The 12,354-nt window shown below is 41.9% G+C and overlaps 1 protein-coding gene across 15 annotated transcripts in view; it reads left to right on the top strand.

Moving 5' to 3' along the window:
- Window positions 1-12,354, top strand: part of APBB2 (amyloid beta precursor protein binding family B member 2) — a 164,377-nt gene that overhangs the window by 140,837 nt on the left and 11,186 nt on the right. The window contains exon 1 of one of the 15 annotated variants that reach the window (XM_071432500.1): window positions 6,909-7,252. The exons of the other annotated variants lie outside the window; for them this stretch is intronic. The gene's annotated coding sequence lies outside the window, so the exon portion shown is untranslated. Of the gene's footprint in view, window positions 1-6,908; window positions 7,253-12,354 lie in introns of those variants that run through there. 15 annotated transcript variants of the gene reach the window in all.

Below are 12,354 nucleotides of genomic sequence, written 5' to 3' on the forward strand. Positions count from 1 at the left end.
TTAAAACTATGGCTTTAATTACGTCCTTGTAGCTGTTGCTTTGTGGTTAATGTAATTATAACAACTTGTGAGTGAGGAAAAGAACATTATTTAGCCCTGGAGCATTTCTCAGTAAAAAGTGACCTATTTGTTTTCATAAGAATTTAAAAGAGAGAAAGGGAAAGATAGTGGGGTTTTCTTATGTAATACTAGTTATATTTTTTTAAGTTTTTTGTTTGTTTGTTTGTTTTTGTTTTGTTTTTTTGTTTGGTTTTTTTTTTTTTTTGGTTGGTTGGTTTTCTTTAGTTTTAGTTTTTCTTTTTTTAAGTACTGGTTAGTTTTCCCTTTTACAACAAGTGGGTGTATATACATAAACCCTTTCTATGAAAAAATTTTAAACATAGGTCAGTTGTAGATGGAGAACAAACCATTTGAATTTGTATTTTAGATAATCAAGGTGTGTATTGAAGGTCTGTGGTATTTCTTGTATTGTTGCAGTCTGTTGGGAATTCAGCAAGGCTTTCTGATTCATCATTCACAGTTTCCTGTATTTCATGACATGAAGTAAAACTGTTACAGTGGACAAAGTTCTGTAGGGTTGATATTAGAGTGCTACTATTGATTCAACTGCACTGTCAAGCTTAAATTTGCTGTGATAGCCTTATTCTCTTGATCAAGTTAATATAGGTCAGCTCTGAAATTTAAAAGTTATAAAAATCAGGGATATCAAGTCAGTAAAAAGTGTTCTGTTTCATTTCCACCTATTAGAAAATAACTGGCATGTCCCAGAACTTTTATTGGTGATCTATGGTGCTCCAGTGATCTGGGAGAAAGGTGGCCTGCTGTTCGACATTCTTCTTGTGCTTCCAGAAATGTGTTTGTTTTCCCTAAGAAGCCAACATGTCCTCATGAGAGGGAAATGATCTGCAGTGTATTATGGAAGATGTCTCTGGTGTACATCAGGAGAGGAGGCACCTGGGTTGGCCATGTGCTCCAGGGTGCTCTAAGTGCACCCACTCTTTAATCTCAGGTTTTCAGTCACTGAGTGTGTGAAGATGAGGGAAACCCTGAAGGAATGGCAAAATGACCTGAGGTTGCTTATTCATAGAGAGGACTTAAGAATAACAAGGAACCAAGCCTGGCTGTCAGATACCAAACTATGAAACTTTCATAGTTTCATAGCTAGATGTCACATTGATACCTGACAAAATAACAAAAGCCCAGTAAGTGGAGCTTACTGATTCAGAAAGTTTGTACTGAAAAACAAACTCTTCTGGTTTTAAGAGTAAAATTTAGTCTTTAGAAAAAGTGGATTTGTCAGGGTGCCTATTTTTTTTTTATTTTAAAAATAGAATCTGATTAGGTCATAGTAGGCTTCATAATATATAATTAGCAACAGAATGCCAGATCAAGCCATCAATTTTTAAGCAGAGCTCTTCTTTGCTACCAGTGGAGAATTGCTTAAAAATTGATGGCACAATCTGGCCCACAATAACAGGGGATTCATGCAGAAAGCATTAGTTGTAATTCTACTCAGTCTCCATCCTGGTGATGGCAGGGACCCAGAAACTCAAGACCAGTCTGCTGGAATAGTCTGCAATTTCCATACTTGTTGGGAGACAAAAGGCTTAAGGACTACTTAAAAAAAAGACAACCAAAACCAAATAACAAACAAACTAAAACAAAAAGCAAAAACCCATACACAAACAAACAAAACAAAATAAACAAAAAACTGTACCAAAGTCTTATAAAAATCACAAACCACGGCTATTTTCCTTTCATTAAAAGAAACTATTTTCCTCGTGGCATACAAAAGTGAAAGACATAATCATTCTCTAAGCACCAGGAGGCTTTCAAATGCACAGAAATTAAGGTTGTTTCCTTTATTTTTTCATGTTGTGTTATTGAGGTGTAACTACATTTTACGTAGGGATTTTGTTGCATTAAGTGCTCCTAGACTTTGTAATTACAAATTAGAAAACCAGAATAGGACCTCTTCTGTGCCTCAGAAGATGTGCTCAGACAAATACTTGTAACTGTAAATAAAGATGAAAGGCTCATGCAATGGACTGTAATTTTTAATCAAGTTAAATATGTTTTACTCCATTAAAACTGTATGGTAATTGACAGCAAAGGCATTTCAACTGGTTGTTATCTGTTAGGAAGAGAGATGGTCAGGGCTGCTGCTGGTCTGTGTAGTCCCATATGAAAATGTTGAAGGACCATGGAAGTTGCAGGGCAGGCTTTTGTAGCTCATTATGGTATAGTTAATACATGGTAGTGGCAGCCCTTTTTTTTTTTTTTCCTGATCTGCTTAAAAAAGACAGCTGAGGAAGTTGCAGTATGCCAGACTCCAGGGGAAGCTACAGGAATGAAGAGGTGTGGAGTGTTAACCTGTCTTTACAAGTTAGCTGAATGCATCAGTCACAAATGCTTGGGCTGCAGACCTCTGCCAGGTACAGGGGATTAAACTCCTAACATTTTCCAGACTTATGTGCAGTGCAGTGCCACACTAAAACATCATCCAAGCATGAGAACATCACCTTGACCCTTAAATACCTTTTTGGAGGTGACAAAACCAAAACCTCTCAGGTGTTTTGGTGTGATTTGCTCTCCATCCCATTGTAGTCTTACAGTGGCCCTTGTTGAAGCAGAAGACACAACAGTAGCAGCTGTGGAGTATTTGGAGCCCAGGACAGCTCCTGCTGTCCCTGCCACAGGGTTGGATGTGTGGGGCACCTGAGCTGCTGAGGCTCTTGGGCATGTGGTTTCATCCCTGCCAGCTTCCTTCTTCCCTGCTGAGACAGTCCCTTAGGTTGGTCTCTGCAAAACACAGCATCACCATGTCCATCAGCACAGACATCTCAGATCTGTGCTTGCAGGTGCTTCTGTTACAGAGCCAGGGGAAAATGTTGCCTTGGAACAGACTGCAGCAGGTCAGCCAGACCAGCCTCCTGCCCACACCTGGGCAGGGTTCAGGATTACCTCAGAGCCCCTTCAGGTTGATATTTATAAGGCTCCAAGAGCAGAGTGCACAGCCTCTTAGAGGCCTCACAGAATATACATCTCTGGGTTTACCCACTCACTTGGCTAAGAGACTTGGGTTTGCTCTTTTCTTTAAACCCTACCACGAGCAAGTGGGACACATTAATTAGATCCTGTCCCATTTCCTTGTCCCCAGGCTAAACAAGCCCACCTCATCTCCAAGCTAAACAAGCATGGCTCCTACAGCCTTGGTTGCCCTGAGCTGGGCTCACTCCATTTTGTCACCCTCCATGGATTGGTGAGCCCAAACTTGCAGGCAGAAGTGCAGATGAGCACCTCATGAGCACCATGTCAAAGGGTGTTCATTCACCTCTCAGTGAAATCTCCATCACTCTGCTGCTTGTGGGGTGGGCATTGCACATCAGTGTCAGGCCCCAGGACTTGCATCACTCACTGATGTACAAATCCTAGCACTGAAACAAGGAATGGTCTTGTACTCAAGCAGTGCCCCATCAGTTACAGCACTCTACAAGTCTGCTGCCTCCACTGCATCCCTGGGCTTGGGGACTCTGGAGAAAAGCAGGGATCAGGGTGGCAGGTGCCCTTCCTGCAATGCTCTGTCCCTAAAGGCACTAATCAGAAAACAACCTGGAATAATGAGCCTGGCAGAAGTGATGGGGAGGAAGAGACTGTTAGCACCTTCCCTGGAAGGCAGTGTCCTCTCAGGGGTTGCTCTTTCTCACACCTCCGCAGGATGGAAGGTCATGGGCTGTTCTTCTTGGTCTTGGCCTTTTCCCCTCAGAAATGAATCTCAAATCCTGTGTAGCAGCCCTGACACAATTTTTGGGGATTGTCTTCCCAGGTTATTGGCAGGCTCTGGCTTGACCCGTTTTACCTCAGTCAGCTTGGAAAGGGATATATAGGGCACCAAACAGAAACACTTGTGCAGCTGCTCTTGCAGCATTTCTGGCACTTGGAGCAATCAAGAAAATCTGCCCCTTGAACTGAAACTTTCTGTATCTACTTTTTAGCCTTTGGGTGGTTTTTTAAAAATTTGTTTATTTAAGTTTAAAGGTAAATTATTCAACCATATTTGAGCTACTAGAATGTAAAGAGAATACAGGCAAATAGTCTTTTGTATGAAAATGATTAATGAATTACAAGGCACTCTAGGAGAAGTTGTTGGCTTAATTGCAAAGCTGTAATTAACTGGTTAGAAGCAGGAGGTAGCCTCCCCTGATTCATATGCATGCCATGGCAGCCAGAGCCCCACTCATTTCTCCAAGCCTGAGGAAGTCCAGCAGCTCAGCTGCTTGTTTTTCTCTCACCTTCCTGAATTTCCTTCAGTGCTCTTTTCTCTGGGCTGGCAGCTGCAGTGGTGATTGTTCTGTCCAGTTGTATCTTGCATAACAATTGGGGAATTAACAGATCTCCCTTTCAGAGTTTGCTCCAGCAGGTCATGTTTTGTCTCTAAGGCATTCCTTTTCCTGCCCTCCCCTCAGTATGTTGTGTCTAAGTTACAGGACAGTTCCTCCAGTATAATGCTTTTTCTGAGAGATGGAATTCTCTGTTTGTCTACTTCATATAAAGTCAGTGATTAATGGACAAAGAAAATCATAAATGCTTACTTCTCATACTACCTAGAAACACTGTTTTCTCAGAAAGTGAAAGTGATACTACTTTTTTGATTCTGATTTTCATATTGACACTGGCATATAGTATTAATGGTGTTTAGATTTGAAAAACTTCCAATATTTGCAATGTTGAGATTTTAACCCTTTGTTTTAGAAAATGTTAGCAATAGTTGAAGTGCTTGCTGATTCTGCAAAGCCCAGCAGAAAGGAGCTGAAGCAAAGGAGTGAGTGGGGTTTTGGCTGGGGAGATCCACACTGGTCACCCCTGGATATTGAAAAGGGGAAACTCCCAGCTCAGTGTATGACAGGAGTGGAGCAGGGCACCATGTGTTTCTTCTTTACAACAAAGCTAAGTTTCATGCTTCTGTTGTAAAATTTCTGGGAAAGTCCATTACATTTGTAAATACAGATATTTTTTCCAACTTGGCTACTTTTATAGAACCATAGAACAACCCAGATCGGAAGGAATGTGAAAAGACCATCTGATCCAGCCATTTATGGGAAGGGGAGCCTAAATTAAATAGTCTAGCACCCTGTCAAGTGAAACCTCCTGTGATGGAGCTCTGACATGTCCATGGAGAGGTGGTTGCAGTGAATTCCTGTTGGTCACAAGGAGCCACATGGAGATTATTGCAAGGGACAGTGGGTACAAAGTGCAACAGGAGAGGCTTCATCTCCACATGAGAAAAAAATTAAATCTCTAGTTGCATGCATACACATCCATTTTGGACAGATGAATTAGGGAACCATATGCATGTTTAGCTAAAACCTGCCTTAGAAAACTACTGTTTATTCCAGATCTATTCACAAAGCCATTTCTAAGCAACAGATCAATTGCTGCAAGCTTGCTGACATGAGATGCCTAATGGGAATTGGATCCCTTCCCTTCAGTGTGATCTGACTTTAATCCTAGCCTTATTACTTGCTACATGATGATTTTTCTACTCCACTTCTTTTTTTTTTCTTTTTTTCCCCAAGAGTCAGTTACAAGCTGGAATGATGTAGGGTCCCACATTTTTGCACACAGTGCATGAACCATGCTGTGATGCTGACTAGAGATAAGCCCTTCTTAGAAAAGGGAAGTTGTGAGGTGCATGCAGGAGGCAGGAGTGGGAGAGCAGGACTAAGTAGCTCTCCTGAGAATGGCCATTTTCCCTGTAGAGACACTGTGCCTTGCATAGGGTGATGTCCAGTGTTTAGGGAGAGGTGCACAGAATCAGGCAGCAGCCCACGTCCTCCCCCAGCCCAGCCAGCCCTTTGTGGTAATATCCCAGGGAGTGTCGCAGACATCTTGCATGAAAAATCCTTTCTTAGGATTTTTCCTTGTGAGAAGCTGCAGTTTCAGCAACCAAAAGTAAACAATGGTTATCTGCTGCTGTGGAATGCAACAGGTAGACCTGTGATTGGTCTCCTGTGGATGTTTGGATTTCCTGACCACTCATGGCAGAGCTGGCTCTTGCTCTGAGACACAGATCTTTGTTATTCATTCTTGTCTATTCTTAGCTTAGCTGGCTTCTGAAGAAACCTTTTCCTTTCTATTTCTTTTTAGTATAGTCTTAATGTAACATATATAATAAAATAATAAATCAAGCCTTCTGATCATAGAGTCAACATTCTCGTCTCTTCTTCATCCTGTGCTTCTGGAGCTTGTCCTGGGAGGAAGGCTCAGCTCCCTTGTGACCATGGTCACAAGGGAGCTGAGCCTTCCTCCCAGGACAAGCTCCAGAAGCACAACCCGTGTCCCTGGCAGGGTTTCCTGGTGGCTGCCATGACCTGGAGGGCTGCAGGCTGTGGGAGGTGCCAGCACCTGCCCGGAGCCTCCTCCAGGCCTTCAGGAGGCAGGCAGAGCAGCTCTGGGGGCAGGGAGGGGGCAGCCACCAGCCAGGGAAGCTTTTGCCTCTCCTGTCTGCCTTCTCAAAGGGATGTTGGTTAAGTCACACCAAAGTTAGTGGTTGCTGAAGTGTTTTAGAAATGAAGGTGTGTGGTTTTTATACATCCTGGCTTCAGTTCAGTGCTCGTGGAAGGTTGTTCCCCAAGCTGTCACTTCTTCAGGGTGCAACTTTCAGAGTACCCCAGGTGACCTTGGGACATGAGCATTTGGAAAAGACATTTAAAAAAACTGATGACAATCTTTCTTCTCTTTGAGTTTAAACAATGTAAAGTTTGCACAACCTGCTTTCTACTCTTTGAGTTTAAACAGTGTAAGGTTTTGCACCACCTAAAGAATTATTCTTGTTTCTTTTGTCAGTGTCTGCTGTAGAAGGTGTTATTTTGGAAGAAGGAAGGTTCATGCACTTTCTGTGTCTATTTATACTTTCTGCATACTACTTCCCAGACTTCTGTGTGGTATTTTAGGCTTTATTACCTCCCACCGTTGATATGTCTGCACTGCCTTGCTGAATTCAGCTGATGCCTGTTGGCTTCATTGCATGTTTACAATACAAACTTCAGAGCAACAAGATTCAATGAAAAAAAGGGTAGAGAGGAAATAGTGGCTGTATGCTTAGAAATGCTGTGCTACAAACAAACAGTGTATGTTACACGTGCAGCACTTTTCAGCTACCCTCTCTTATCATATGCTGGAGCTCTGTCTGCTTGAGTGCTTTCTAACTTGCTCTTTCTGTTTCTTCATGCTTCCCTGGATTCAGAGAGAGGTAAATTATTTTCATTTTTCCATTTTTGTGTTTATCCTTCTGGCGTGCACTGAAAAATGTTGTATTGGTTTCTTGTATCAGCGAACAGAAGCTCAACTCAAGTGAGTAAATTCATATCTGTCACCTTTTCAATTTGCTGTTAACAGAATTGTCCAATTGATACTGGCTGTTGGTTGTTTTGGGTTTATTTTTTTTCCTCAGGCCCCAAACCCTCTAATAATAGAACAGTTTAAAATCATGCAGTGCAATGGGTTTTAGTATTTGCTTCTGGTCCTGGGATTAAATTCAGATTATGATGTTTTCTGGAATGTGAAATGCAAGACAGTGTTAAAACCTCAGCTTTTATTTAAAAAATTGAAAAAACATGATCCTGAGAGCAGGGGATTTCACAGCTAAGTTTAGCAAGATTTGAAAAAGTAAATGTTTATTTTCTACTTTGGTATTTGTTTCCAGTCTGTCTGGGTTGCTTGCCTGTATTTTAAGTTTGAAGAAAAGTTGTCCCCAGTGGGTTTGATTTGTTTGGATGTACAAAGGGATCGTTTGGAATTCTCCACAATGCTTCCTGTTTCATGGCAGCGCAGACACTAAGGCATTGTAGTCAGGTGCTTTGCAGCACAAGGGCTGCAGCCACTCCAAAGGCTCTTAGCAACAGAATTGCATCCCTCAGATGAGATTTGGGGTTTGTTTGCTCTTCTAAATTGCAAAATCTTGAAAGTGGGACTGGGTGGAAGGAATGTGGTTTAGAGATGCAGACCATTTCTCATGTTTGCTTTGTGGAATATAATGAGAATGGTTTCCAGACCTGACTTTTTTTAATCAATTCTTCAGGCAGTCTTGGCCTAGGGAAATATTTGAACTTTCTTGATTATGGCTTTGCAGTCTAATGTAGGTTTCATGCATGTGGAGAGCAGTGATCCTTCCAGCCTAGCACTGGCAAAAGTGTGCTTCAAGCAGATTGGTGTGTAGTGTCTGTGCACAACTGCTGTGTTCTCTGTCTGAATAATAAAGAACAAAGGAGAGCTAGGAAGCCTTGCTTATAAAACAAATCACACTGGAGAAATTAACTATTCTGCTGTAGTCTTCTGTCTTCAGTTAAATCTGTTATAGAGCTTTGAGCATCTCAACTTGATGTATCTCTTCATTAAATCTTTAAATATTCCTTTTAAACAAAAGCCCATGTCTTCCAATTAGACCTGGAAGACAGAAGCATTGTCAAAAATATCTAAATACTAATTTGTCAAAGTCAGATTTACAGGATCTGCTGCAAAGAGGCTGTTCAGAGGTTCACAGGCATAATAACACATTCATTTACTTAGAGGGAATTCAGGATTCATCACGCTGGCCATCGTGAGGAGTTAAAGCGCCACTTTACAATGCTTCCAGGGCAAAGCAGCAACTAGAATGGCCTTGACAAACTACCTCATTTCTGTGCCTTTTCTTTGAAAACTGCTGCACAAGGGTAGGAAGGCACCCTCCTGCCCATGCACATTTCAAAATTATTGTGAAGTAGTTAAGGAAAATACCAACACAACACCCTGAAAAATCTTTGTTGACCAGGTCAGTGGTCAGTGATTTTTCATACGATCTGTCCCAGAAGTTCTGTCTTTGTTCAATCCATCTATAAAACAAGCAGAGCTCTGAGCCTCTGATTGACTTTTGAGTCCGCCATGCCTGTCTGGCAGTGGGTGAGCAGCAGCAATCCCTGTCTGGCCCCAGGCCCCAGCTGCCTGTGACACACTGGTGTCTGTATGGCTCCTTGGGCTGCCAGCCCTGCAGGAGATCAGTTCCCAGGGCACCCCCTTGGTGGTGACCATGGCACATGGGACAGACTGTCCTCCCTGCCATGATGGTGGTGCTTAGGCCATGAGATTGTGAGCCTGGGAAGGAGGACCAACATGGGACATAGATTTAAGCTGTACAATCTGTACTGTTGTCTCTGTGCTAACAGAGCTCATGGATCTGGAGAATTGCACTTTGCCATGACTCCAGCTGATGCAAACCTGTGGCCCTTTGCAGGAATAGAATAAAACCCTTGGTGTAGAGAGGGAAATGCTTTGTAACATCTCAGAGCCACCTTGCATGCTAGTGAGGCTGGCAGGGCTCCTGTCCCCTGGGCACAGGAGGAGGTGGCAGGCAGCACTGAGACCCTGAAAGCCCATCTGGGACCAGCTTTTGCAGCTGCCTAAGCATCAGGCTGCAGGAAGGAAATTGGAGTGAAAGTCGTGCAAATGCTTCAGGCTTGGAAGTGCTGGGCTCTGAAGGGCTGAGCTGCGTATCAGCCCTATCAGCTCTGAGAGGGTTTGAACAAATTTTGGAAGCACACAGAACTGTGGCAATGATAAGACATCAAAGAAAACCCTGCAGCTGTGAGTTTTAGAGCTGCCAGATTAAAGCCTCTGAGAATCACACAAAGTAGCCATAGCTCCTCCTTCAGAGTTAGCAAGTGACATTATCAAGGAACGAGGCAAGCAGCCTTTCAGCAGGGGATAATTTGCCCTACAAACTTTATGCTTGAATTAGAAAAACAAGCTACACTCTGTGAATGCCAGACCATTTGAGGAGAATTTATTAAAATGCAGAACTGATGTTTTGAAATCCATTTTCAAATTGTGTAAAAACTAAAATAAGAAAAGCATCCCAAAAGTCTCCCTCCCTCTTTTTGGGGAGGGCATTTTAACTGCTTGGATCCAAAATTCATCACCAGGGTAATGTCATGGTGGCCAAGTGTGGTGTAGCTGGAGAGTAGCTGAAGAGGTGGAGGAGCTCTGTGAGGTGAAGCACTTGGAGTGAAGAAAAAGAGAAGGTTTTAATGTGTGTTTAGGATTTCCAGCAACTGTCAGAAACACAGGGAAAATTCTTTCTCCCCCACATCACTTCCAGCTCTCATCACTGAGGGGAGAAGAGTACATGTGGCTACTGTCTAACAGAAATGGGAAGGAAAAGACTCTTGGGAATAGTTATTTTTCTTCCTCCTCCAGGATTTGATTCCACAGTGTTGGCTGTATATTCACCTGGAGAAGGGGCTATGAGTTTCATTTGGAACAGGTGGAAGGGAAGCAGTGGTTTCACTTGGTATCTGTCTGGTAGTTGAAAGGTCCTCAATAAATCTTTTGCAAACATATTTTGCAGTGTTTGTGAATGCTGCTTGTTTCATCTAATTATAATTTTCTTACCTTTGGAATTTTTCTCCCTAACTTTGCAAGTTCCTTGGTGGGACCATAATAAAAAGACAAGTGAACTGAACAGAGTCACAAACATTATTTCAGCCATAAGCCATTCTCCTTTCTCCTATGTGAACAAGAAGCCTGGATAAAAAGCTTGAAATGTTAATGCAGAGGATCTGTAATTTCTAACATACATATTACTGCAGGGTTTCTTGCACCTCATCATCTCAGCCATTTATGATACTAGAATATTTGTGTCATGGAAAAACCCACCTGAAGATGGTCTTGATGGCATTATATTTACCTGCTTTTATCACCTGCCTCCTCTCCCTTCTCTTGCTTTTCTCCTCCTCTGCTCCCATGGACATTCAAGCCTTGACAGGGAATGGCAGCCCCTGCCAGGTGCCTCTGACCCTGCTCTGCAATAGAGGTGGCTGCTCTCCCTTTTGTGTTTCCTGCTTTCATAGTCCCTGGTGAGCTGTTTGCAGGAAAGCAAAGTGAAGCCTGGAAGTTACAGGCTCAGGAGATGATTCCCCCACAGCCTGGGGTATCTGTTCCCTGACCCTGCAGTCACAGAAGTCTGTACACCAGTACAGAGAAATCACCTCCTCTAGGCTGTTCTGGATGAATTTCAATCAATTTTAAGACAAACCCAGAGAATATAATTTTGTGGTTCAAGGATTCTTGTTACAATATGTAATACATAAATCTGGAAGGAAATGTACATTTTCCTGCATGTGTCTCATTTTAATGTAGGTGTTTTAAAATAGCAGCAATTCAATTTTATTGAGAAGAGTAAAAAATTGTATTTCATACTTTAAGGCTAGAATGTTAGGGGTTTTTAACCAAAAGGATTAATGCAATTCTACATTCCTCTACAGTCTTTTGAAGAAATGAGTTTCATGTGAGAAGGTAATGGAGGATGTGCTACTCTTCTAGGCTGTGCTTAATTGGGATGCCTCCTAGGAGTTTAGCCTAATAGTGGCAAATGGTTATAGCTGCTACTCAAACAGGACAGCATTAGCATAAATTGCTTTTAATGTGATTATATTCATCCAAGGTTGAGCAGCTAAGTGATGCTTAGCCAGGTGTTAAATAGGTATGATTATCTAAGGTTTAGTCAATGACTGTAGCCATTTGCCAATTAAAGAGAGTAAAAGAGCAAATAGAGATTTAATTCCCTTCTACTTAGCACCTTGCATTGTCTTTTCAACTCTCAAAATTGCTTTTTAAAATGTCTTTCTCTATTTCTGTATTCTTTCAAAATAAATTACTACAAAATTTTAACTGTTCAGCAGAACCAGTCTTACCCAGTCTTGCACAAAGTAATTCTTATCTACTTTTTTGTTTTTCTAGCTTTTGTCCAGATTACTGATTTATATACAGTTCCTTTAACTGGAAAGTTATTAGTGGATGATGTAGTGTGCAAATTATATTTTAAAAAATTTGAATTACCTTCTATGCAGCACTTCTTTATAATCCTGTATCAATTGAAGTGTTGCACTTCTGTTATAAAATTTTGAGAGTATATGGCTTTGTTTGCAACATCATTCTCCCACTAAACACCTTGCTGCTCTCCCCGCTGACATGGAATGAAATTTTAGTAGGAGCTGTCATTCAGATCCCACTGATTGCATGTGCACACCCCTTTGGAGACAGAGACTCATCCAGCTGAAGGAGATGTGATGTTAACCTGTGCTGGCTCTCAGACCAGCTGTGGGCTTTGTAATGGCTTTTTCATTTCTTTTATTCCTTGTTTTCCTCGCAGAATGCAAAGATAGGGGAGTGGTAAGAGAGGAGGCATTTGCCCTTTTCCATAAATTTCTATTGCAAACACGTTGCTCAGCACTTCTTCATTATCCCAGGGGCCTGTTGCACATAAATCTCACTTAAATGTTAATCAGCTTCAAGTGAGCTGCAGTTAAATGAAGGTTTATA

This window comes from Agelaius tricolor, unplaced genomic scaffold, assembly GCF_023055355.1.
Source record: "Agelaius tricolor isolate 1412-34295 unplaced genomic scaffold, bAgeTri1.0.p SCAF_8, whole genome shotgun sequence".
Classification (NCBI taxonomy): domain Eukaryota; kingdom Metazoa; phylum Chordata; class Aves; order Passeriformes; family Icteridae; genus Agelaius; species Agelaius tricolor.